Consider the following 27,247-nt stretch of genomic DNA (forward strand, 5'->3'; position numbering starts at 1 on the left):
TGGACTGGTCGCCAGCCAATCGCAGGGCACATACAGACAAACAGCCGCACTCACAATCACACCTACGGGCAATTTTTAGAGAGTCCAATTAATGTTGCATGTTTTTGGGATGTGGGAGGAAACCGACGCGGGCACGGGGGGAGAGAACATGCAAACTCCGGGATTGAACCCGGGACCTCAGAAATGTGAGGCCAACGCTTTCCAGCTGAGCCACCGTGCCGCCCCCGGAGGAAATTCAGTTCCACTGAAAATACTTCTGGGATATAACACGGGGAATGTTCCAGTTTTGAACTATAATAAATATGAGATTGTGATGTACTTTGACTTGATATCACTGATAACGCTACACTATAGACTATATTTCGTTTTGTAATTGAATGTCTATTGACCTTTTTAAAAATGTCTGTCTCAGTCTGTGCAGTGTCAATAAATTATGATTATGGTATTCGGTAACAAGTACATACTCGGGTATCACAAGTCAGTAAGTTATTTTAAGGTCTTGAGATTCCATCTCGCATCACACCCGCAACTTTATATCTGCTGGCATTACTGACCACACCCGTACATTTTTCAAATATGAGTTTTTGGGTCAATAAAAGCAAGCCGGAGAGAAACATCCTGTCATATTTTTCGTCTTTGAATGTGGAAAACGTACCTGTAGAAACTCGACTGAATTCAACTGAAGAACAAATGGAAACGTTTGATCGTGAAAAATGGGAACGTTTTCGTGATGTCACATTAAAGTGAAATTATTTTCGTGAAGTAGTGCAACTGGTGGCGAAGTGCTTTCTCAATGGCTGACCGGAGAAACTGATCCATTCTCACACAATCACCCGACTCGGCCGCCAGTTCAGCTCCTGCCTTTGACCCTGATCGTGATGGGAATGAAAGAAAATGCATCATAGATGTAGAATTTCACACCAGACTCCTTTCCCTCGTACTCCGCCCTCGTGCAGAAAAACATCCCTCCTCAGGCCAAGTTCCTATAAATGTCCCCCACAAGCGTACCAAGAATAGGCAGGTCAAAATCTGCGGCAGACTGCACGCAAGCTGCATCCTCTGTCGACCATTCGAGCAAATTTAACTCCACCGCACCAAGTGGTTTACTGCACTGCGTCGCTGTGGTCAGGTATCCCGACCTGAGAGTGTTGAAAAGGACTTCAGCTTGTGTCGTATCCTATCTTGTGTCAAAAGACTCGCGTTGTGAACCAAACATTTGTGGGAACCGTGGCTTGTCTGGCGCTCCGCCAAAGTGGAACTTGTCACTTGCTAAAGACGAAAGCTGGATTTACACCGCACGGGTTAAGGGACACCATTTTGGGACGTGCATCATGGGAGCGTGAAGAGAAAGAAAATGCACGGAATCTCATCATTCCATATCCGAATCACGCCCTTTCTAAATCTAGAGAAACATCTGACACGTGTCAAAATACTGCAGCCTATAATAACAAAGACATAAAAAAAAAAACTGTTGTAAAACTAAACAACAGCAACATTTTAGGGGATTAAACATGGCCTTAATATGCTCCATTAGAGTTGTGTGTGTCATCATTTAAAAAGCCAAATAAGTGGAGTGATGTGGAGATTAACTTCATTCAGGGGGAAGAGTCAGTCGAGGCTAACTGAACATTTTTGAACATTTCATATTTCCATTGGCGGCACGGTGAAGCAGCTGGAAAACGTTGGCCTCAGAGTTCTCAGGTCCCGGGTTCAGTTTGCATGTTCTCCCCGTGCCTCCGTGGCTTTTCTCCGGCCTCTCCGGTTTCCTCCCACGATCCAAAAAATATGGGACATTAATTGGACACTCTAAATTGCCCGTATTGTGAGTGTGACTGTTGTCTTTCTCCGTGTGCCCTGCGATTGGGTGGCGTACCCTGCCTTCTGCCCGTTGACAGCTGGGATAGGCTCCAGCACTCCCCGCAACCCTCCTGAGGATAAGCGGTGAAGGAAATGGATGGATGGGTACTTCCATCACTGACTACTTGTCATTTACTCTCATGTTGTGTGTTGTGTTGTGGATCGGGGCCATGCGCGTTGAGCCATGTGCTCCGTCGGGGCAAACACAGCCATGTTGGACATGTGTTATTGAAATACTCGTGAAAAAGGAGCGATACTAAAGTCAGAATTTGACTTTTGCAGCAGCGTAAAACCGTAAATCGAGAGCTTCCAGAGACAAGCGGACTTTCACGAATGAAAGTCAGTCCAAAAGTGGGATTGGTGAGATCTGCAGATGTAAGACGGCAGAGTTTGTGTGTGGAACTCATTCACAAGGGAAGGATCTCTTACCGCTTACACCTCTTCTCCTCATCTATAATTCAGGCGGTGAGAAATCCGCACGGACCCCAGTGACCCTGCGCTCACCGACACGGCCGGAAATGCACGGCGGAAGACGGCTCGGTGTCACGCGGGATTATCTGGTTTTGCGCGTTTTCGAATTATGCGCATTTGAGTTCAAGCCGACGCGAAATCTCCATCTTATCTGTCGTTTTTCTGTGTGTTTTGCAAACTCAAGGGCACTGCTCACTGTGGAGACATTGAACTCCAGTGGCCTCGATGCACTGCCAGGTGAATGCCTCGAATACCAAACACTCTAATCGTTCCGTATGCGGAATATTAAGCAGACCCGGCTGCAGTCGGAGCCGAGCGAGCGTCTCGCGGCATTTCTGCGCTCTGGCTGTCGTTTTCGACATGTAGCTACTCTGAGACAGCACAGCACGGAAGCGGAGATGAGACAGGAGGGCGGTCGCGGTCGGTCAGGACTTTTGGGACCGACGCTGAAAGAAATTTCATTGATCCCCAGCGTCTGCGGGGCTCCACATTGACTGGTGGCACCGGTGCGGCCGACTTCAGTTCGCTTGGTCTCACCAGGACATGCTGTCATCGCAGCATTTTTTAATTTGGTACATCATGAGAATGCATGCTGACAAATAATAAAAACAAGTACAATCAGTCTAATGGTGAGTGGTATTTTTAATAATGTTTTTTCATGAGTGTAAATGCCGCTTAATCAAAATATTTGTTATTTTTAACTGCGGCACAAAACAAGGCTGTGGATAATAGATACGTTTTCTGTACCGCTTATCCTCACTCGGGTTGCAGGCATGCCAGTCTAACTAACTAGTCACCAGCCAAACGTAGAGCACATATAGCCAAACAACTATTCACACCTACGGGCAATTTAGAGTCATTATGCATGTTTTTGAGATGTGGGAGGAAACCGCAGTGCCTGGAGAAAAGCCACGCGGGCATGGGGAGAACATGGAAAGTCCCGGGATTTAAACTCCAGTCCTCAGAACTGTGAAGGAGATGTGCTAGCTAGTTGCCCACTGCGCCGCCAGGTTGGTGACCCACTGGGTTAAAATTACTCATCGTTTTTTTGGGGGGCCTTTTTGATATAAAACCGTTTGTATGTGTTTGGCCTTTAGGGTCCCCGGACACCTGCCTGGCTAATTAGGAACGACAAGCAAAAGAGGAACAGCATCTAAGCCACCAGCTCAGCTTGATAAGCTTCTAGCCGCATAAAAACCTTTTTAAACGGCTGGCATGGACACCAGCATGCACACAAACAAATGGTGCACAGCCAAACAAGCAGTACGGAACTGAACTTGCTGGAAACGTGTCTGGAAGCTGCGCATGCATGAATATAAAATCAGGGCAAATGACCACATTTTTTCACCTCTTCTGATCACAGTTATTCAAGGCCCGATTTTCACGTTCAATAGGATTGCAAATGTGCGTATGTGTCGATCAATACGGTGAGGGTTTACAATTGCAACAGTAGTTACCAGATAAGCTAACAGTTAGCGTAGCTTCTCCATCTTCTGGCAGCCTGGATGCGGAAATGGGATTGCTCATCGGTCAGTCTTGGCACTACAACAAAGGATTCCGGACCTTCAGTGGCGTTTTCGTCGGGTATGGGTTGTTTTCACCAACGTCACATTTTTTGCTGAATTCCCCGTAAACCACGGCGTGCCGCCATTTAACCTCCCTACCAAACGCCTAACAGTGTTGTAGCCTCCGGAATGCTCACCGTCACTGTTTGTGTTTTTGTGTTTCACGGGCGTCCCGGGACTCAAGTGCACGAGAGAGGACTTGCTAACCATCAGAGAGCCTCCTTCTGACTCATTTTCGGCAAGTCTCTGAAGCTTTTTCCGAAGTTGCTCGTCGGCGCGCTCTTCAAAGCCTCGCGACGAAGAGGCTCGCGATCGGGGATACAAGTCCGCCTTCGAAAGCGCGGACATCGTCTAAGACTTTGGACGTTCTGCGGCTCTGTGCTTCACGGAGACTTGGCTTTGTGGACGATTGCCCGACGCCGCTATCACGCTGCCCGGTCTCAACCTCCATCGTGCCGATCGTGCCGCCGTGCTAAGCTAACAAGCTTAATCGATACTCTTTTCAGAAGGCCAACATTACGGTTAACTTGAAAGATCCGAGAATTTTGTGAAATGCTGGATTTGTTTGTTCTTTTGTCTTTCTGCCATTGTCATAAAATTTTGAACAAATAATAAACATTTCACTTTGCTTGTGGTGAACTAATATACAGGTTTTACTTTTTGAAAAAAAAAAAAAAAAGGGAATAAATGGAGTTTGCCTCGATATTGAAAAAAATATTCCACCGCATTTCGTTTTCCCTGTTAGTACCCATATATATATATATATATATATATTTTTTTTTTTATATGTCTGTCAGATAGAGTAAAAAATCAAGGACATAATACTGCGCCTTAGTGACGCAGTCCTGAGTCCCATGATGTGTGCATGCCAGTTAGCCTAGCAGTCACTCTGGGCTCGATGTGCTGTCGGTCGCGTCTTCAATAAATGCAGTTCGAAACATAATGTCGTCCACCTTGCGCATGTATAGTATGTAGGGATGAAAAAAATGGCCGCCGTCCGAGGCAGCGCAACGGGTGACGTCACGTAAAAACAATCCACATTGTACTGTGTTTATCATGTGTACAGTGCACAGAACACAGAAGACAAAAAGGTTTTCCCTTTGACATCTCCTTAAGAAATCTGCTCATCCCGCTATGTGCAGAATGTTCCAGAAATATTGGGAATTTGGGAGAGAAAAAGAGTTGTAAGTCTCAGGAGTGAGAGGTGACAAAGTAAATGGCACGGAACAGAACCATATCATGCCACTGAGGGTATTTGGAACTGCAGATGGCTTTTGTCACCTGTTCAGCAGAACTCTGGTGGCCTTCAGGACACGCCGACTCTTGTGATGTAAGAGGATTTAAGGACGGGCATGGACTGTGAAAGTTTGCTATAAAAACAGTAAGTGGGTTCGGGGGGAGGATTTACGGTCCTGAAAAGGGCAAAGCACTCAGGTAAGACGGGACCGGAGCTAAAAGCATAACAGAAGAGAGGGGAGAATGGGAGGTTATGTTGAAGTTACTTCAGAGAGCTTTCTCATCTTTACACAAGTTCAAGTCAGAAGTGCAGAGTGTTCTCCATTTATTTCCATGCCGGTGGCGGTGATGTGACCCAAATTTGTACGAACTGTCGGAATGCGTCGCAGTCGATCAACGACACAATACTTCAGTCATGACTACAGTAAATATTTGCATGAAAACGATTTGTAGGCCATAAATGTAATCGCATAAAAATGGATTTTGCTTCAATGGACGCAAGGACGTACATGTGAGGTGCAGGTTTTATTTTTGTCTACACCTTCTACTGTAGTATTGGTGACTAACTTTGGATCATGTAGCGATTGCTTGGAGGGTTCGACGATCGTTGGCCGGGTTGGCACGGGATAGTTCTGGCGTGCTGAGCCCATTGTCGTGAGAACCGCTTGAAGACGCAGTGGCTGGCTACAAACCGGTCGTCACCCTTGGTGGCTACCCGACCCATGAGGTGGACAAAAGTGAAATCGATCTTCCGCGGGCCACGAGATCCAAACTATCGCAACTCTGCTCCGGACGAAGGCACCTGCTCAATGACTATATGGCTCGTGTCGACAATACTATCGTCAACCTCCGTCCGAAATGCGGACAGGAAGCTCACGTCACGCGGCAAATCTTCAACTGCGCGGTGGCTCCCACTACGCTGACCGTAACGGAACTGTGGAAACGCCCGAAGGAACCGGCTGCCTTCCTGGAACTCCAAGTCGGACTGAACAATGCGATTGGCCGGCTACAACAACAACTAACTGCGGAAGGCTTTAAAAGGTGCGGCGTGGCCTGGTGAGTGACGTGTGCAATCTTTGACTGATTTTACAGTGTGAACTCCCTGACCTCACACTATTTAGATTTTGACCAACATTTTCAGAAAATCCATCCATCCATCCATCCATTTTCTCAGCCGCTTATCCTCACAGTGCTGAAGCCTATCCCAGCTGTCAACGGGCACACTCTGAACCGGTCGCCAGCCAATAGCAGGGCACATCGAGACAAACAGCAGCACTCACAATCACACCTAGGGGCAATTTAGAGTATCCGATTAATGTTACATGATTTTGGGATGTGGGGGGAAACCGGAGTGCCCACCTGGAGGAAAACCACGCAGGCACGAGGAGAACATGCAAAACTCCACGCAGGCGGGTCCGGGATTGAATCCGGGGCCTCCGGCTGATCCACCGTGTCGCCTTTTCATAAAATATGTAGCAATTTTAGAAGATACAAATAGCTTTGGTTACCATCAGTCATGAGTCGTGTGAGCGGTTGTTTAACTCGAGAGAACCCAAGACATCCAAATCCCCTTTGAAATATGCGACCCCACGGGTTCTCGATAGGGTTAAATACATGTGACCAGTCCAGGGAGAACTTGCCCAAAGTCACCGGTCTCCCTGACCCCCATGAGCAGGATGAATTGATAGATGAAGTTTGTAAGAGGAAAAAAAACGTTTTTTTCATCCTTGTCTTTGGGAAAAATGGCTTCAGAAAGCGACAAGTTCAAAGAAGTCATATCTGCTACAAAGGCTGAAAGCGGGTATTTGGCCCCTCCCCCTTTACACAACTTTGCCCTGGTATGCCGTCACACTTCATTTTGAAAAATGACCCGGCCCATCTGCAGGGAGAACCCTTTGGCAAGAATGAGAGGCCGGCACCGTGTTCTTCTCCAGAGGGAACCCCTGTCATCATAAATGTATCGAATGTCCGCCATTTGGCCTTGACGCCTCAGGCAGGCCCAGCATCTGATGTGGTGAAAAAAAGCGGAGTTTGTTCAATAAATTTAAAAAAAAAAAAAAAAAAAAAAGATCACTCACACCGAAATATGGGAGCCGTGGTCATTTTTTTTCCCCCTCCTGAACTGTCTGAATTACTTGTTGGGAGAACGACGGCGGTGTGCTGCGGTTCTGCAACGACGCGAAGAAGAGCCGAAAAAAACAGCAATCAGCGTTTGTTCACGCGCAACAAACGCTGATTGCTGGGTTTTTTTTTTTTTTTTGCATATTGTGTGCAATTTAATTTATGGATATGAATAATTCAGTCTACAGATGGAAGCACTCGACGGGGACGGAAAAATAATAAAAAAAAAAAAAACTGGAATGTGGAGTCCTCGTGTTCTCACCATTTTATTCCTAAAAGGATAACTGATAAGGCGTATTAAGACTGTACAGCATTTGTTCGTGCATCACAAAGGATATTAAATTACTACTGAAATACGATTACTAATCAAGCATGAATTTACTCTATGCAGCATTGAAATTTACAAGTTAGTTTATCAGACACTTTTTTTATGGTGGACTTTCACAAATGACAGACAAGATGGACGGACGAACAGATGGATGGATGGATGGATGGATGGATGGATGGATGGATGATGGATGGATGGATAGATAGATAGATATAGATAGATAGATAGATAGATAGATAGATAGATAGATAGATAGATAGATAGATAGATAGATAGATAGATAGATAGATAGATAGATAGATAGATAGATAGATAGATAGATAGATAGATAGATAGATAGATAGATAGATAGATAGATAGATAGATAGTCATGTACAACACTGTTAAATCTCAGTTCAGTAAACACAGCGCGGTTATTAGATCCATGCAAACAGAGGATCTGAAAGTCCCCGCCTGGGATTTCCTCAACTATTCGCCATATTCCCTTTATAATCCACCCGGATTACCATACCGGGGGCCCTGACCTTTGAACCCAAAACGTTATAAATCCTTTTATCCCCGTCACTAACGCTATAGTTAAACCCAAGAGGACCACCTCCCAAAAAAAAAAAAAAAAAAAAAAAACATCGTGAGGTTCTGCTGGGCCTCGCCAGATTTATCAAGAAAAATGCACTTTACAGCCGCAATCGTGTTTAACATCAGATTAATCTCCAACAAGGCGAGGGATGAAACGTCTCTATATTTTGGGGTGATTTCCACGGGGACTTGCTTTTGCCTTCGTTTAAGTGTAAAATTCGAATATCCTGCTCTCGTTAAAACTAATGCCGGGTCTTAAATCAGATTAGAGCGTCAGAGGAGGCCGCGTGGCGAACACGTGAGCCATGCGTGAGTGCGTTGTAATTAATCGGATGAATGGGGGCCACGCAAACAGTCGACCTCATCTGGCAGACCGCGGGGGCGGCTCGGAAAGAAATACGAACGCAAAAGTAGCCGTACTGCTTGAATTTGACATTTGCTTTTGCAACCAATCCCCGTTTTTAACTACTTTTCAAACAAACACGGCAACTAGGAGAATCATTAGACTGAAAGTTTTGTTTTTATTTCTCTGTCTTTAAATTCGTATTCATTTTTCAATCTCTCCTGAATTTGGAATAGTCTAACTTTCTTAATATCATTGAACAAGGCTGAATAATATGGGCCTTGGCATTGAGCCCTGTGTTACACCGCTAGTCATAGTTTTGCAGCTTTGAGCCCGAAAACGGTGTAAATGACGTCAAGTACACAATTACATTATGAAACATTTTCTGAAATAGGTCAACTTCAATAGATTTACTTTTAGTTCTATGGGCCGGCACGGCAGACACATAGAGTGACTTAAAAAAAAATTGAATAAAATTTAATTGGCCCCAGGGACAAATTATGTAAATCTTGTTTTTTTTAATGTTTGCTAGTGTCTGGTGTGTTTGGTGTCATGATCGCTCCTTTGTTTATTAATATTCTCCCAAAAATCTCTCAGGTTTTCACACAACTCCTGAATTAGACTATATATAATTGGATATAACGATTGAAATAGATGGGCGGCACGGTGGTTGGCCTCACAGTTCCGAGGACCCGGGTTTGATCCCGACCCCACCTGTGTGGAGTTTGCATTCCCCCCCTCCCCCCCCAGGCCCTCCGTGGGTTTTCTCTGGCCACTCCTGTTTCCTCCCACATTCTAAAATCAGGCAACATTAATGGGACACTCTAAATTGCCCCTAGGTGTGATTGTGAGTGCGACTGGTTGCTTTTTTTCTAGGTTCCCTGCGATTGGCTGGCGACCGGTTCACGGTGTACCCCGCCCTCCTGCCCTTTGACAGCTGGGATAGGCTCCAGCACTCCTGGACCCTTGTGAGGATAAGCGTCTGAGAAGATGGATGGATATAACTATTGGATTACGCTCGTGTAGGGCAGTGTACTCGGGTTTAGCACGTCTGTTTGGGCCCGCTCCACTTTTTAATCTGGCCCATCGAGCATAGAAATGTACATGATGAAAATCCTGGACTTCTTTTCTCTCCTTGTACCACTTTTTATTTCCAAATCTAACTTGTAAATTATCTGATCTATCTGTCTGTTTTTTTAAATCAAATGTAACCCCTGACCACAAAAGTTTGTAACACGACAACATGTGAAAAGATAAAAATGGCACAACTGGTCCCCGCCCACCGTTTAATCACTCCATAAGATGGTGGCGATGGAGCAGAGGAAGCACTTTCCGGGCAAACTATGCAAATAAGATGCTATCTGCGCAGCGACACAGCAAACGAGTACAGCGTTCGCTGCTGCGCTGACGTCGCCGTATCAAAAAAAACAAACATCCCTCTAGCGAGTCGCCAACAAATTAGAAAATTAACCTTCTCCAAAAAAGGAAAAAGCCAAATAAATAGCTGGAAAAATCCTGAAAAAAAAAGAGCGAGGTGCATTCTCAAACCCTTGGGAAAGAAAAACATTTTAAGTGGGGAAGAGTTTCTCACGTCCAGATCCCGATTTTGACAAAGAGAACAAAGGCGGGCGGCAGATTGGGACGCTGGTTAAAATTCCTCAGGAGAACGCCGCACAGATTCATCTTCAAGATTTAGTTGGTCATTTTCCATTCAGTCTAGTCTCCTTCCCTTGGTAATTTTATTGCTGTCCAAGCACAATATGAAAATAACAAAGATTAAACAGACGGCAGATAGATTGATGGTGTACTTTTTCTGAAAAAAGTTTTCCACGTTTTTTTTTTTTTTTTTTTTTAAATGAGCGCAGAGAGCTTTTTTTTTTACTTCTTCTCGGAAGCGGATAGGCGAGGCTCGTGTCGCCGATCAGATCGGGAAATTCAAATGACTTGATTTCCGGCCTCTCGGCAAAAAAATCATTTTAATTCAAATTTCACGTTTACGGCACCGCCATAGAGCCAATAAAACTCCAAAATACTAGAAAATTTACGTTGGTTAAAACGTGGAACCTTTAACACAAATGATCTTAAGATTGCTTCTGCTCTATTATTTTTGTGGCTAAGCAGGAGAAATATACACCTTTTATATATATTTTTTTAATTGGCAAAGACAAGCTGGCTATTTATAATCAGTCAAAGAGATAAATTGCACTCTGATTGTAAACCGAGCACTGTGACCTTGGGGAAGTGTAACACGAACGCTGGATTAAAACTCGAGTTTTGCTTCAACAAGACCAGAGGGAATTTTCTTTTTTTTTTTTTTTTTGCTTGTTTTAATATGTAGGATAATGAGGGGGTTTTTCTTAGTGTGTCCCAACAAAATGAGCTGAAGTTCTTCCAAGAAACACAGTTGCTTGAATGCGCCATAAATCAAAAGAACACGTGCTGTTCGTAGCCTCGGGGAGCAGATGTTAGCAAATAGACAGTGACAATACCCGTCCCACAGATAAAATGCAATTGATAAATAATATTTTAGCAAAGCTGACAAGCCAGCGCGCCACCACCTTTCGCTGCGTGACGTGCGTTCACTCCTGGTGGACTAAACACTCAAACCCCTTTACAACAGGTGGACCCGTTCGTGCAGTTTACCCGAAGCCGCTCAGCATCCCTTCCCACGACTCCGTCCACAATATGTATTTTGATCGGCCAAACTGCCATATTCCTTTAATGTGTGCATAAATCTGTAGTTTAACAAAAAAAACATTGAAATTAATGTTTGGTCAGTGCTGGAGGGAAAGGTTTCCTTGCAGGTGTTTAGTCAGATCTGGAACCCACGAAAAAAATGAGGAAATTAAAAACAATACCCACCACATGGGCTTTATTGTGTCTGCTGATAAGTATGATTCATAATGACACACACTCAACGCATTTTTTTTGGTACATACCAATCGTGTGATTCTCGGTGTCATATTGACACCATCAGAGGAAACCTGGTCTTGGAGGCTGAGCAATGAATCGTGGATATCCCCTTTTCCTAAAATCTGATACACCGAACCATCCCCCAAACACCGTTACCCGACGCAACCCCCAACCAATAACTGCTTAACATTGGATTCAGGCTCCATCAAGCGAAGGGGGTGCGGGGGTCGCACGCATCGCTCACGGCTCTGTTCAAGGCGGCGTTTTGGGAAGTAGGACGTTCGACAGGTGTTGGCTAGAGCGCATCTCTAAACCAGCAGGCGGCGTTACGAAGAAGGGGTTTGTTTTGGGGCGGCCCGTCGAGTTTCCTCCCATTGTGTCGCCGTCCCCGAGGAGCAACATGCGAACACAATGGATGAATACGCAAGACAAGCGTACTGTCCGTTAGCCGTGTCCTGTAAAGTGGTAGTTCTCATGCGTTTTACAGCAACAGCAATCAAAATAATTACTTTGCTCTCCAAGTCAAAACAAACATTAAGATCGTAGCAGCATTTAAGGCCTAAATCTTCATCAAGAACGGTGCAGAGGCTGGTCAGGAGAAACCTCCAGGGAATGCTAATCGCCCCGTGAAAAGCTTAGAGACCATGTTCAGGTATCGCCCGCTGAATACTGATGAAGCATTTTGCTGATTCACCCGGCAAAGTTGTTTTTACCACGCATTAAACGGCAATAGAATTAATGAAACGAGCACATTAAGGGTATCAAAAGTGACCACGGAGCTTGCTTGAAACCAACGTAGCCCGGAGGCACAGTGAAAGCCAATAAAAGCTTTGTGTGCGTTTCGAATAGCCACTGAAACACTAACTGGATTATACGGCTGCCTGCTCCTTCCTAGCAACACCGTTTCCTGGAAGTGGCTCTGCATCCTGACCAGAACAATGCCGATCAAAAAGAAGACTAAAAGCTGATCTGGGATGCGATAAAAGTACGGAAGTGTCTCAGCGTCCTTATCGCAGTCACTCCGGCACGAGCTAAAACAGCCGGGCCGCTCTGATGAATGCAGCAAACCGGCCATGGTTAACCCTCGCCACTGATAAACGTCACCTGCCGAGATGCCCGACTTTGTTCCTCGGCCGGAAAATTGGAAGGAAGGGGCGGGCTCACTACATCTTCTGTTTCGGAAACATGCGATGCTAAACTCAACATGCTAACCACTTAAATAATATTATATTATGATACACTAGATTCATCTTAGTTATTGGTGACAATGCAAAATGTTACTGGGATTAGCGTGACATGTCGTGGTTTCCCAACAGTTTTCAGTTTTCTTCCTTTCGTAGCCGGCAGGGCGGCTTTGAAGCACTCACGTGAGCGTGTAACAACTACAGAGGTGCGTGAAAGCTCCGCACATGCGCGACGGTCCACAGAAGACCCCGATGCCGGGCAGAGACCGCCTTATCCAGAGAACCTCCATGACTGAACATCGGCGAGGTATCCGCAGGTGGCAGTTGCCTCCTCACACATCCACACGAGGCCTCACAAGTAACATCTCGCAATACTCGGGCAATGATCAGCCTTTGATTTCCTCATGAGACCACTTGGATAGAATTCTGGTGACCCCTGGACGTAGGCCAGAGGGAGCTGCTTTGTGAGCTTTCCCTCCCGTCAAGGTCAAAGCCCTGCAAGTCCCACGAGGCTAATGTTCCCCCGTTGACCTTCACTTCTTCATCCCTCCAACCCCCACCGCTTACTCTCCCACTTCAAGTCTCGTTCTCCGGGCCGAATCGCAGCAACAAAAACAAATCAACGCACTACGGAAATGCGGCCGCTCTCCTCGCCGCTCTCTCTCTCTCTCTCTTTTCCTGGGAGATGTTTTTAAAGTGATACACGTCGTTTTGGAGCTTTCCTAAAGCTTGACACAGTTACGTGGGAGCACTGCGTATAAACGTCGGTAAGCGAAAATTTCAGGCGGATCCTGGCGGGGATGCAGCGTAATCTCCCTCAGAGCAGACACAATGTTTGAGTATTGTTGTCTGCTGTGTTTCTATGTGTTGCTGCTCTATGTTCTGAAAACTTGCAGTTGTTTGAAGGTTTATGACTGGAACATCTACGCTAGTTTGCATTAGCCGTTCTGCAGCATTTTCCATTATATGTTAGCATTAAGCTAGCTGGCTTTCGTGAGATGGCTAAACATTTTGTTGTCTAGAACTTTAATTCATCCCATGACCGGGCACCAAAACCCGAAAACACTCAAACCCAAATGCTTTTTCCGAACGGAAATGAATGGAAACCCCTTCATTTTAGGTTACTTTGTATTATGTGATAGCATTCAGTTAGCTGACATTCGCTAGGCGAAACAATTTGGTTTGGTTGAATATTTTATGCGTGGTGCCTGGGGAGAGACGTTTAAGACTTTCAGGCAAACGACGTGGTTGTTTCAAATTGACAAAATCGAATTCCCTTGGTTTTATGTGTGCTTTAACAGTAAACTTCAACTGGGACCTGCATTAAACAGCTAGGAGTGAGCGAGTCTTTTGGGATAGTCGTCTTGCTATACTACCATACTACTATACCGCTTTTGTAAACGTGAACGCAACGGCCACACGGAGGTTGTACATCGCACACATTTATACCAAACGTTGGACATCTAATACTCAGAAGAATGACGCTTACAAGTCCAAAGTTTGATCGATAAAGAATTACATTTCCGAGTGCAATAAATCTCTTCTCTCGAGCCAAACCCGATCCATCTGTGGGTGGATGAAATGGCCTCTCAATGACGCAACGTAATTTATGGAAGGTTTTGCCAAGAACGGGGACCGCTCGTGTACTTCCCTGTATAAAGTCTGAGTGGAGCTCTTTTAATTTCTTCATCTGACAGGAAAGAAATGGATGGTTATCATCCCATATCGCCAAATTTCACATCAAGGGCCAAGGGACGTTCCACTGTGGGTCCAGGCGTCCCTTTTCTATAGTTCTTGTCCTCATTTGGATAACAACTGAACTGGAACACAACAGAAGTGGTGGACACCCCGGACTGGTCGCCAGACAATTGCAGATGATATTTACACAACAAACCACTCACAATCACAATGACACCTGTGGGACATTTAGAGGCTCTCGTGAAGCCGCCATGCTCGAGATTGGAACCCCAAACCTCCGAACTGCAAGTCAGACGTGCGAACAACTAGTCCAAGTTGCTGCCATATTGAAAGCAACGGTCGCTAAGTCTGTATTTTCCCACTCGGATGTGCGAAAGACTCGAGAAAGGCCTGAGAAACAGATGTCTGTTTGAAGAGCGTCACCCTTCCACAAGCTGGAAGCATCCCGAGATGACATCACGGGACGAGAATGCCTTCTCGGTGCAGAGTTTTCGCCCATTGAATATGAACGAGCGCATATTTTCTCAGCGGGCTATCTCGGGGCCTCCTGCCGCCCCCCCTCGGCGGTTGTCCTGAGAAAGGCTTGCAGGAATGCGCGGCATTCCGACGCTGCGATTTTTCCAACGTGAATCAGCGGGTCTGGCGAGAGCCACGTCGGAAGGTTGGACACGCGCACCTCCGCCGGGGCCGTAATTTACGACAGGAGTAAATATTTGCGCCGAGGTACGGGCGGCGGGCTGAGGGAGCGCACTGGACCGTTCCCATGATTCCCTGTGTGCGCGCATGTCACGCCGAATCCTGGGAAAGGTCACGCGGGGGCCCGCTGATGTAAACAATCAGTGACAGCTGGTTGGATATAAAAATACCAGTTGGGATTGACGGGTAAACTGGTTTTTGTTTGCTTTGCTCCCTCTCTCTCTCTCTCTCTCTTTCTTTTTGTAAAACAGCACAGTCGACTCTCTACAGTTCTCAAAATCTATCGATGCGGGTGACGTACAGTGGAAGAAAGAACAATGCAATATCCTCTCCGGACATACAACAAAGAGAACTACAGATTGTTCATTTTAATCAACCACATAACATTCCATTAAAGTCCGCTAGCAAAACATGAACTCCAAATGGGACGCTACCATAGACGGACGGGTTCATGGATGCCATCTATGTGCTGGTGTTATAATGATATTGGAACAGAAATGGTGCAGCAGAACATGTACACAGACCAGACAAAATAACCATACTCACAGGCATATACCGTCATGGGAACAATATTTTTAGACCACACTTGTTGGAAATTTTAATGCCTGATCCTATTAAAGGTAGATTACCTGAAAAAAGTGAACATGACACGCTTAAGTGCAATCCTTTTCCCAGCTATTTTGGTTACTATCAAGAAAACCATGGAAAACGGGTAGATATCAACTCACCTGAAACTCTGTTCAGTTATTTTTGTCATTAGCATTATATTTGTCCAAACAAATGTACCTGGAGTTGTACCAGGGATTAAAAATAAACAAGAAACTGAAGAGACAAGACTACTAAGTCACGTCCAGGACTTGTGAATGTCTTCTTTGCTAGTTTCTGCATGGCTGTATTTTACCGCTTCCAGTGGCCAAATTGAACACACACGAAAAGGAGCCGCAATAAATTAATAATGATGCTATGACACTCAGACGTTCTACATTTTTACATATTTTTATAAAGTGCATTCTTACAGAGTGCTATTTCCCTTATGGCGACACGGTGGATCAGCTGGAAAGCGTTGGCCTCACAGTTCTGAGGACCCGGGTTCAATCCCAGCCCTCCCTGTGTGGAGTTTGCATGTTGTCCCCGTGCCTACGTGGGTTTTCTCCGTTCACTCCGGTTTCTTCCCACATACCCAAAACATGCATTCGTTGGACACTCTAAATTGCCCGTAGGTGTGATTGTGAGTGCGGCTGCTCGTCTCTATGTGACCTTTGCGAGTGGCTGGCGACCAAGTTCAGGGTGTACCCCGCCGCCTGCCCGTTGACACCTGGGATAGGCTCCAGAACTCCCCGCGACCTTCGTGAGGATAAGCGGCTAAGAAAATGGATGAGGGTGAAACGGGTCAAGGGCATTTCCATTCATTTCAATTGGGAAAAGATACAATTGCTTTGAGTTACGAGCAGGCTTCACAGAACGTTCAAACTCATATTTCAAGGCATCACTGCGCATAATCGAATGTGAAATTTCCTTGGCTCAGAAAAATTGGTATCTGGGCATTTAACGAACTAAGCACAGGGCTGCCACATCCAAAGACAAATTAGCAACCAGTCCGACACTCAATCTTCACCGTGTACTTTTTCTTCTTCTTTTACCAATTCCTCGTTCGCACTGTATCCGCGTGCCTAATGATGTCATCGACAGAGTCTTCCTCTCCTTCATCTGAGCGCTCGCCTCCACCAAAGTTTTTGCCCGCAGTCGTCGCCTCCGCGCAGCTCCGCTCTGCTCCGCTTCTCGCGCAGCGCTTCTCCCTCACCCTCATCTTCGCTCAGGCATATAAGTAAGAAACGCGCTGGAGAGGAAATGGGTCACGAGCTCCGCGAATGCACAAACGCGGGCGTCGTGTGAAGCTCCCCGGCCCTTCGCTAAACGAGAGCGTGCGCGAAAAGTTGCACAAACACTGCGGGCCGATTGCAGCGTTCCCCAAACTTCGCTGAGCCACGACACATATTTGACATTCTAAAAATGTCACGGCACAGCACGTGCAAAAATACCACACCGAGTAGTAGATACAGAGGAACCTTGACTTGAGTGTCTTGTCTGAATTTGTTCTGTGGCCGAGGCTAAAAACAGGTGCAGCCATCATGTATTGCATCACTCAATTTTTAAATTATGATATTGTCACGAATGAGGTGACTATAATTATTTGTTGCAGTGTTCGAGCCATTTGGGGTAAGAAAAGTAAACAAAAAGATGATCAACCACAAGTACCGTTGACTTTGGAAACTGAGAGGTGACTAAAACTAGGAAAAAGAGAGCAATGTATTATGTAATTATGTAACTATATTACACTGTATCGTTTGTTGTCGGCACGGTGGATCAGCTGGAAAAGCGTTGGCCTCACAGTTCTGAGGTCCCGGGGTTCAATCCCGGACGCTCCTGTGTGGTGTTTGCATGTTCTCCCCGTGCCTGCGTGGCTTTTCTCCGGGCACTCCGGTTTCCTCACACATCCCCAAAAACATGCAACATTAATCGGACACTCTAAATTGCCCGTAGGTGTGATTGTGAGCGCGGCTTGTCCGTCTCCGTGGGATTGGCTGGGAACCGGTTCAGGATGTACCCCGCCTCCTGCCCGGCGACAGCTGGGATAGGCTCCAGCACTCCCGCGACCCTTGTGAGGATAAGCGGCTAAGAAAAGGGATGGATAGTTTCTTGTATATGAATTTGCTTTTATTGGATTTTTTTTTAATCTACTGTCTGCAACCAAGTCAATATTGCTGTCTTTTATCAAATTGTCTTACTTGGATAAATAAAGGTTAAAATAAAAATGCTATTCATCCAATCCAGCCCTCCCCAAAAACACGTTTTGAGTTTTTAATAACGAAAAATAACGCTGCATTGTGTGAAAGAGGATGTAAAGACATTAAATATACTGAGTGTAATTATTCTACATACCGCAGTATGCATGTGAATGTGGAACTGGAGTTGCGTTGGCTGGTTAGCCTGTGTGTGAGCATCTGAGTGTGAGTTGAGGCCCACAGAAGCTCCTCGCAAGTGTGCTCATTCTGCATTTGTGTGTTTTGACGGCTTCTCCTTTTAATAAACGACTGAAAAGTAAGCAACAAAAAAAAAATACTAATAAAAACCAAGCAAGCCACTGCTCGCTCCTTTAATAACTCATGAGTTGGGGCAATCGGGAGTCAAAGTAACTGAAATAATGACGATGCGGATTCAATTTCATCACAATTTCCTGAGAGTGAAATCTGGGCACTTATTTTATCAAAGATGTTATAAAGTTAATAAATAGCAAACAGGTTCATTGCACCATTTGCCAAAGAGTAGAATAGCATTTAGCTGTTTCGCCCATCAGTGTACAAATTATGAGCTTAGGTCGTAAATACAGAATTTGGATTATCCATGCATCCATTTTCTTTGCCGCTTATCCTCACGAGGGTCGCGAGCTGTCAACGGGCAAGAGGCAGGGTACACCCTGAACTGGTTGCCAGCCAACCGCAGGGCGCATCGAGACAAACAGCGGCACTCAGAACCAACACCTACGGGCAATTTAGAATGTCCAATTAATGTTGCAGGTTTTTGGGATGTGCCCACCCGGAGAAAACCCACGCGGGCACGGGATCGAACCCGGGACCTCAGAACTGTGAGGCCAACGCTTTACCATCTGAAAGAAGATGAGTCGCAACGCAAAATCAGCAATGGATATGCCGATGCCGGCCAAGACGGGACCAAAAGCGACACGCGTGTATCGAGTGTGACTGAAATTCAATTCCGGTCGCTCTCATTTAACTTCATTGCGTTCGAGGTGAGAGCGTGAAAATCAATACGATAACTTGATGAAGACAGGAGCCGACGTGTGTACGTGTGTGTGTGTGTGTGGTGTGTGTGTGTGTGTGTGTGTGTATGTGGGCACGAATTTATGAAGTATGTAGAGAACACCTCCGTTATGGAGACTATTTGGAATACAATTTGACCCGGCTGACAGCCCGTCATGCAGAGAACTGCGAGAATGCTCAGAAAGCCACATGGCCATCATCATCATCGTTCTCTCCATCTACTTCGCCTGGCAGATAAATATTAATGAGGGTTCATACACGGGAAAATGAGGGAGGCCAGCGCACACAAACACACGCACACGCGGACACGCACGTCAACAGAATTTAGTAGTGTCTGTATCTTTGAATATCCACACATAAAAAGTTGAGGATTGTGTCACACAGACAAAAGGAGGCAAGAAAATACATAAACAGAAATTCTGGAGAATTTACATACAAACTAAATACTCACAAAATAAAAGGCGGGATGACTGCACGATCATACGCGCACCTGCGCACGCAAACGCACTCACAAGATCGAGTCAGTGCCTTCCTTTTCATTTTGCTTGACGTCATCACGTCGAGGATTCTGCAGCCCGAGGGCGCGTGCACACGCGCACGCACACACACACACACACACACACACACACACAAACACACACGCTAGACGGATGAGCTGTATGAAATATAAGATGTTGTAAGATTAGATGCAGAAAAGTCATTTATTTGCAGTCAGCAGAATCAATGGTCGGATGTGTATGACGGTGCCACGCGAAGATTACGGACGGAAGACGAGATTACACGCAAAACACGCGTACACGTTGAGTGAGTGAGTGAGTGAGTGAGTGAATCTGTCCGTCCATCCGTCCGTCACAATAAAAAGCTAAATACTTTCTTTTGTCAGTGGACACACCAAAATAAAAAAAAAAAATGGCAACGATATTACAGTGCTACACTAAGATGGGAAAACGAGACCACACAAGCAAACACGCAAAGCTCTTTCTTTCTCCCTCCAGAATGTTGACACAATAAATGAAATAATTGACGATAATGATAAATAAAGTTGGGATGTGAATGGTGGTGCCGCACAAAGCCAGAAAGACGAGTACATACACGAACTTTTTTTTTTGTGTCTTGTGTGCGGACAAAAGAGAGGGATGTGCAACAGAGAGACACACGCTAAATCATAACGAAATTAAATCCATTACCGTAATTTCCGGGCTATAACCCACGACTTTTTTCCCCCACTCGCTTTCAACTAATTTGTGCATTTTTTGTAACAACCGCAAGGAGGCACTCGAGGGGAAAAGGAAAGAGTGAGACCGGTGGAATATATGTGCCCAGGAAGTGACTTTTACCGGTATGTTTTTGTTTTACCCGCCTCTATTAGTGCTGCGTTAGCGCTGTGCTAGCGTGTTGCTGCTGTGTTACAGTCGTGTCTCAGTGATTTTTACCAGTACGTTTTTTTTTAACCTGCCATGTTAGCGCCTCACTACCGTTAGCTCCGCGTTAGCGTGTTGCTGCTGTGTTACTGGCGCGTCTCTGCCATGTTAGCGCCTCACTACCGTTAGCTCCGCGTTAGCGTGTTGCTGCTGTGTTACTGGCGCGTCTCACTGATTTAGGTATGTTTTTTTTTTAACCTGTGCTACCGTGTTGCTACCGTGTAGCTGCGGTGGCTGTTTATTTTTTTCATTTTTTTTAACCTCTTCATGCTTTCGTGTTGTTGCTATGTTAAGCTAAGCTAAGGTATTAAAACTCTTTCTGTGTGCCGTCTTTCTTTGTAAATATCTCGCGTTTCAAAGTGGGCAGGTGCGGCTTTTACGCAGGTGAGGCTTATGTGTGTACCAAATGGTATTTCCTTTACAAATGTACTGGGGTGAGGCTTATAATCGGGTGCGCTCTGGAGGCCGGAAATTACGGCAACTAAATCACATTTTTTTCTTTCTCCTCCTATCGGTCAAACAAAGAGTGCAGATATTTGCTAAAATGTCAATTTTTGTTTGTATTTTGGTTCTCCCTGTTACCCCATTTTTTGGGGGAGGGTTTGGGGGGGAGAACCCTCAGCCCACCCCGTCCCCTGACGGCAAGCGAGCACGCACACAAAGAAGAAGAAGAAGCGCAGATAATGAAGTCATCTCCCCAAGCTCCGCGTGAAGGTGGCAGAAAGGGAACCCACGCCCACAATCCCCTCCCTCCCTCCGCCTCCCACCGAGGTTCGCTTTGCCAAGGACGGCGGAGTCGACTCTCCCCACCGCGACCGGGCAAGCGTGCTGTCCTCGCTGAGACGGGAGCCAGAAAAACGTTATTAAAACTGAACTGGCGTCACCTGCCCCCGGCAGCCAAAAGGCGAACATCTCCTCGACTTTGAGCGCAGCTGTGCCGCGTGGCTATAGGTCTGATTTTTGAACGGTGGAATAAAAGATAAGGGGGGGGGGGGTCACAGTAGAGGGTGATGAAAGGATGGGAGTCTCTTCATTCCCTCCCTTCACGTCTTCTCCCGACTCGAAAACATTCAGCCTTGGGGAGTAGAGAGGGTGGGGTGGGGGGGTTCCCTTTCAAGACGGGCAAGGGAGGGAGATGTGAGAGGGGGCCTGCGGGGGCCGCCCAGCCTCCAGCTCCAGTTTCTCACAACTCTTTCTTCTTCCTCTCCCTTTCCCACCCCCCTCGCCATTCTTTGTCTCTATAATTGGACTGGCTGGCCACGCCGTTCCTGCCCAAAGTCCTGAAGGCCTGGTGAGATCACAAGATCACAAGGAATCAATACAGTTGGCTACCACTTAAAGGGACTCTTTGCGGCAAAGCGCGCGACGCAAAGCGGCGGTTCTCCCTCGCCGTAGTCGCGGTTTACTTTTTGCCACGTCGGCGATTTTGAAAATCCTGCTTACCGAAGTCTTTTTGCTGTAATCTGCCGCTGCATCGCAGTTCACTTATTGCGGATTCAGTGCATCGCAGTACTTTTGAGTGTGGTGCGGTTACTTGTGCGCTCAATACAACGGTGTGAAACGTAAGGCTGGCAAAGTCCCACGATCATCGAAAGACTGCTGTACAAACTTCCTAATGGAAATAACGCAAGGCACTTACATGCAAGTGTATATCTGCCACTTATGGCCCCGTCACACCATGACTTTCTGGTCAATGTCCTCTGAACATTTCAATCTTTCTATTTTTCAGCGTTCTCAAACGCGGATGACACATCTGGCGTGTGATTAACGTGTGTCTAACGCACGAGAAGCGTGTAACGGCGACCAAATAAGATACCCCTAGAAACCATTAGCGTGGGCTAACGTGTCACTGGCGCGCGACGAGCGATTTGTCAACGTTAGACGAGCGTGTTGAGCGTGTGACTAAACGGGTGAATAACGACAGAATAGCGGTTTTCATGGCGTGTCATTTTTACAGTGGAACGGGAACGAAAACGGTGGAAATTTCATACTTCAGTTGTTCTCGTGAGTTTGAACAGTCAGCGTCATGCCGCCTGGACGAAAAAAAGGTGGGGTGCGGACTTCAGCGACGAGCGCTGCAAGTGAGAATGCAAAGCATCGGTTTATATACGCATATGCATGGACGTTCGGGAAACGCTCGAATGACGCTCAATGGACCCCAAAAGGACGTTCGTTTGACTATAGTTCCACGCTGTGTGCACTAGCGAGTCGTTCACTGCACAGCAAACGATTAAGTAACAGCCAAGTAACGCTACAGTAACGACTGACTAACTATAGCCAAACGCGTGCGACGCTCGGCGAACGTTAGTAAAACGTCCCACGAACGTCCTTGAACGCTCTGCAGCGTTTAAAATTAAACGTTGATGAACGCTGGTCTCGGTGAGAACTTTTGTGCATGTTCAAAACTTATCTTTCCGGACCGGCGATCATTGACGTTCACTCGCGTTCAAACAACGCTCTTCTGGAGCTATCCCGGCGACTACCAACGTTTCCTCAAACTCTACAGAACGCTGACCAGAACGTCATGATGTGACGGGGCCATCAGTCAAGGGATCAGGGTTTGATTCCCCCACTGTTAAGGCTTCAACCCACATTCCTAAAACGTGCATATTAGATTCTTGGAAGATTCTTAATTGGTTGTAGACGTGAAAGGTTGTCTGCCGGGCTACGCCCAACGATTGGCTGCCGACCATTTCTGGGTGCGTCTCACTTTTCGTCCAAATTCACCTGGGGCAGGCTTCACCTTCCATGCGGCCCTAATGAGCATAAGCAGTGTAGAAAATCGATGCATCGGCCGTCGCATTAGGACAAATTGAGGGTCGGTGGAATTAGAGATCCGGCACGCGGACGTTATGTCTCGAAATGAACCCTGACTGTAATGTGCGCACAATCGGATCATCTTAATTAGGATCGGGCTGAGGGTGCACCTGATCCACACGGATGACCTTCTCCGCGATTGGGGCGGACAGGATGTTTAAAGGTAACGAGGATCGATTAGTATTCCTGTCTCGCTAACCTCCCCCCACTCTGACTGGAGGTGGTAAATTACAGTCTGCCTATTGTCTGGTATTGTTTCGTGCCTGAATATGTCTGCTGAACACGTGAGTGAGCACATTTTCTTCAGCAGTTCGATGAGCTTTCTTCAGGCAGCATTTTAACCCCATAAAATCCCAAAACGATGATTTACCAAGATTCCAAACAGCAGCCGCCTTGTTTGTGTCGACATGGAAAATTTGGAAGAGGACATCGAGCGTGAGATTGAGTATGAAGTGATGGAATTGACGTGTTGCTGGAAAAGACGAGCGAAAAAAAAATCCATCATCGGGATGAATTTGGGAAGACAGAAACCTCATAAAACCGCTAAAATCCTCGTTTTGTTTGCTTTAACCTGCCCTAATTGCATTGGGATTGGATGCTCAGCGGACCATGGCGTTTGAAACTTGGGACGGCACAGCCCAAGAACTGCTCTATCGGGTCAGCGCCCCGAAATGCAGAGACGAAAGCTGAAATTTTTCGGTGACGTCCGCCACCTTCCTGCGCCGACTCATCCAGTTGTTTGTTATTTTTGTATCCCGAATTTCACAGTAAAAGCTTGAGCGGCTTAAAGCGATAGCCGGCTAACAAAGGCGGGCGATAATCCCAATTCAGACGACTCGCGGAGGTAAACATCCTCACACACACACACACAAAAAAAAAAACCTTACTGATATTTTTCGTACTGGGGCCATAATATGAAAATTGGACTTTTAAAAATAATTTATGCAAATAATGGCGTCTCTGTAGTACCCGTCCAGCCTCTCTATGAAAAATTAAACAACCTTGTAGATATTTATGTTATTTTGGTGCAAGCTATACTAACATAACAACTGCCCCCCAGACGCGTTTTTCCAGCCATGACTTGATCAGATAGGCTGGGTGAAAATCCAGAGCCATTTTCAGACAATGGCCACAGTTCTGTCCTCAGATTACACATTTCTAAAACGGTGTTTTCCAACCTTGATTGAGTTAAGACTTGAATTTTGCGTGAGAAAAATCTGACGGCGCACCACCAATAATAAAAAAAAAAATAATAATAACATCACTGCATACTGAAATGATAATAATCTCATCTCATTTCAGTTAAAAATGTACTTCGTGTGACATCTGGGCTCTGTTAGGTTTAACGTAACGCTATTATTCTTGCAACAGGTGGCCGCACAAGTTAATTGTCGCGTCTGAAAAAGCATTGAATTGTTCTTCCTGTTGCTATTTGTCGCTAGAATTGACAGACGAGCAAAGAAACAATTACCGATGAAAAGTGGAGTCTCATTTTTAACCTCGGGATATTTACGGCAAAATATTTTCCCTTAAATGTCTGCTCTCTTCGTGTGCTATGCAGTCAAGTTTTTAATTATGCAAGAAGAGAACTCGCAATCTTTTTTTTTTATGCTTCGGAAAGCACTTCCTTTTGTGTTCTCCCCGTAGATTCCGATCATCGCACCTCCATCCATCATTTAAAGAGAAAATGATTCATCTGCACGAAGTAGGTGACAGGGAAGAGACAATTTAATTAAAATTAAAGGGGAAAAAAATGTAGCGGAGGCCTTAAAAATAAGGAAATCTCCATGGGAGCTAATGGAGTTTTGAAGAAAGTAACGCACATGCACTGAGCTCATGCGTGCTGCTCACTGCTGGAGGCGCTTTAAAAACTGCGTCCCTTGTGTCCTTTAATTGCTTCTTAGCTTCTAGATCAGCGCTGTGGAAAAAAAAAAAAAAAAAGCCTCACTTGGGTACAAAAATTGGTCGACGCAAAAAATTTGTCTCTCAATGCAATTAAAAAAAAACCCAAACTATTAATAAGGGGATATTTGCGCCACCCACAACTATTTAGCTGCAGTGCGTGTGTACTGCACGGACATTTGTTGGGTCAGTGACAAACATTGCCAAAAATGACAGTAAGTGATTTCTAACGTACTATATCTGTAATGTACACATAATATGATAGAGGAGTGATCTGAATGGTATTCATCATTTTTTTTATATGATAAAATAGTCATTGCTAATGTGCTAATGCTGATTATGAATGATTGCCTTCTGAAATTCTGCACAGCGTTTATACCATACACTCATACAATTTAAGGATAGAGGTTCAGCCCTCATAAATCATCATAAAATACATGTTGGTAGTTGAAAGAAAATGTATTTTTCTTTTGAGGGGGCGGGGGAAGGCTTGGGGGGGGCTTTATTAGTTGATGAAACATTTATAGAATGATCGAATCTGAACAGATTGGATGACAACCCTGTTCAAGATGGGCGCAATTCTCAAAGATTTGGCAAATGCGTTGTGCAAAGATGTTGACCACTAGGTTATGAAGATGTTTTGAAATGTTCTCCGAATCATAATTTGAAAAGGGCAATTGATATGAGGTTAGTCAAAATTGACAGAACAAATTCTGTAAAAGTGAGCAGGATGTAACGGTCAAAAATGTCCATTTTTGATTCATTACGGCAGCTTTTTGCATTCAATTCTATTTTGTACTACATTTTCATTCTGACATGATCTTCCCCAGATGTCTCCTGTGAAAAAAATTCCACTGCAATTTTGCCACCACTGCTTGATTACATTCGGGTATTTTCCCGGAGCGAGACGACGTACACAACACGAGTAACTCCCGCTGAGCACGCCGGAACCCAGCGGGTTGAATCAAGAAAAGTGAGATTGCAATCACGATGGAGACCCCCCCCATCCTCCCCCACCCCCGCATCCACTCAGCTACGCTGCCAGAAAAATATTCCTTGCTCATCTCAAGCGTGTTTAACTCACTATTCGGCCAGATGCAATTACGTCACTCCCTGATTATACATCTGCTTTCTTTCCGATCATTTGGCTTCCACTCGGTGTTTACATGATAACAACTTGAGTACTTAAAAAGTTTCACAAATGTACATACAAAGAGTTGAACACACTGGATTGGTCTCTAACCGTTTGTGGGGCAGATATAGACTCCCCCCCCAATCAGACTGTGCATTTACGGGGCATCGTGTGGGCTCCACTGCCTCCTGTGTGCATTCAAAGAGAAGAAGTACAGAGGGAATCCTCAGCGGACATCACGGTGTTTACCCGAGTCGTTCACGACAAAACAAGATGCAACTCAAGCACATGCAAGCCTCAGACTCTTTTTTTTTTTGGAATATTGCTAAACAATAAGTGCCAGGGTACTCTCGGGTGGAAGAAACGGATTAACTGCTGCTGACTTGAGCTGAACACGAGGAACGACAATTTGTTGTTTACGGTTGACGCGAAGGGTTGAACCGACTTCTCGACACTGCGCAATAAGTTTTATCGTCGAGTCGATCAACGGCCAATCACGCTTTGGGATTAAAAACACTGCGACCTCTGTCGCCGGTCGCTCAGCAAGGGGCAAACCAGCAGCGTAGGGAGGGAGTTCACAACTGATGATGTCACTGATTGATTGATCTCGACTCATTTATTATGAAATCGACTTGTTGAACTGTCAGCTCGAGCCGGCGTTTCGTCTCCCTTGGAAGCAGCCGACCTCATGTAACACCAAATCAAGCCATTTCCTTTGTTTTCTCGGAGTTTGGCTGCCTTGGTCAAAGAGTTTGTGTACAATTTTTATCCACCCGCAACTCCTTGTATCATGGCAAAGGTCCAAAAAAGTGTTTCCCAACCTTGAAGGCGACCTACAGTACGCCGAAACTGAGTTCGACACCTCTGCAACTGCACCATGAGTGACTGTTGGTGCGGTAGACAACTTTGCTAAAGATCACAAACGGGCAGATGATTCATGTAGCTGGCAGGTTGCAGCGTGTATTTACAAACACATTAAGATTAACGGTGTGGCACGCACATTCCACGTATAAATCCTTGCCGGAAAACCATTTTGTGGCATCCACGCCCACGGACGCTATTTGTGTTACAAACTGAGCTCCGGTAGTACGCTATTGTACTTGATACCAAGCCGTGCTGATGAAAAGGGCTCCGAGTCCCTCACTGTCACT

At 45.7% G+C, this 27,247-nt stretch overlaps 1 protein-coding gene across 7 annotated transcripts in view; it reads right to left on the reverse strand.

Annotated features, from left to right (window-relative positions):
* Positions 1–27,247, reverse strand: part of frmd4a (FERM domain containing 4A) — a 160,459-nt gene that overhangs the window by 65,351 nt on the left and 67,861 nt on the right. Inside the window, exon 1 of one of the 7 annotated variants that reach the window (XM_061823982.1) lies at positions 12,778–13,113. The exons of the other annotated variants lie outside the window; for them this stretch is intronic. The gene's annotated coding sequence lies outside the window, so the exon portion shown is untranslated. Of the gene's footprint in view, positions 1–12,777; positions 13,114–27,247 lie in introns of those variants that run through there. 7 annotated transcript variants of the gene reach the window in all.

The sequence above is a fragment of the Syngnathoides biaculeatus genome, chromosome 6 (assembly GCF_019802595.1).
Source record: "Syngnathoides biaculeatus isolate LvHL_M chromosome 6, ASM1980259v1, whole genome shotgun sequence".
Lineage (NCBI taxonomy): Eukaryota > Metazoa > Chordata > Actinopteri > Syngnathiformes > Syngnathidae > Syngnathoides > Syngnathoides biaculeatus.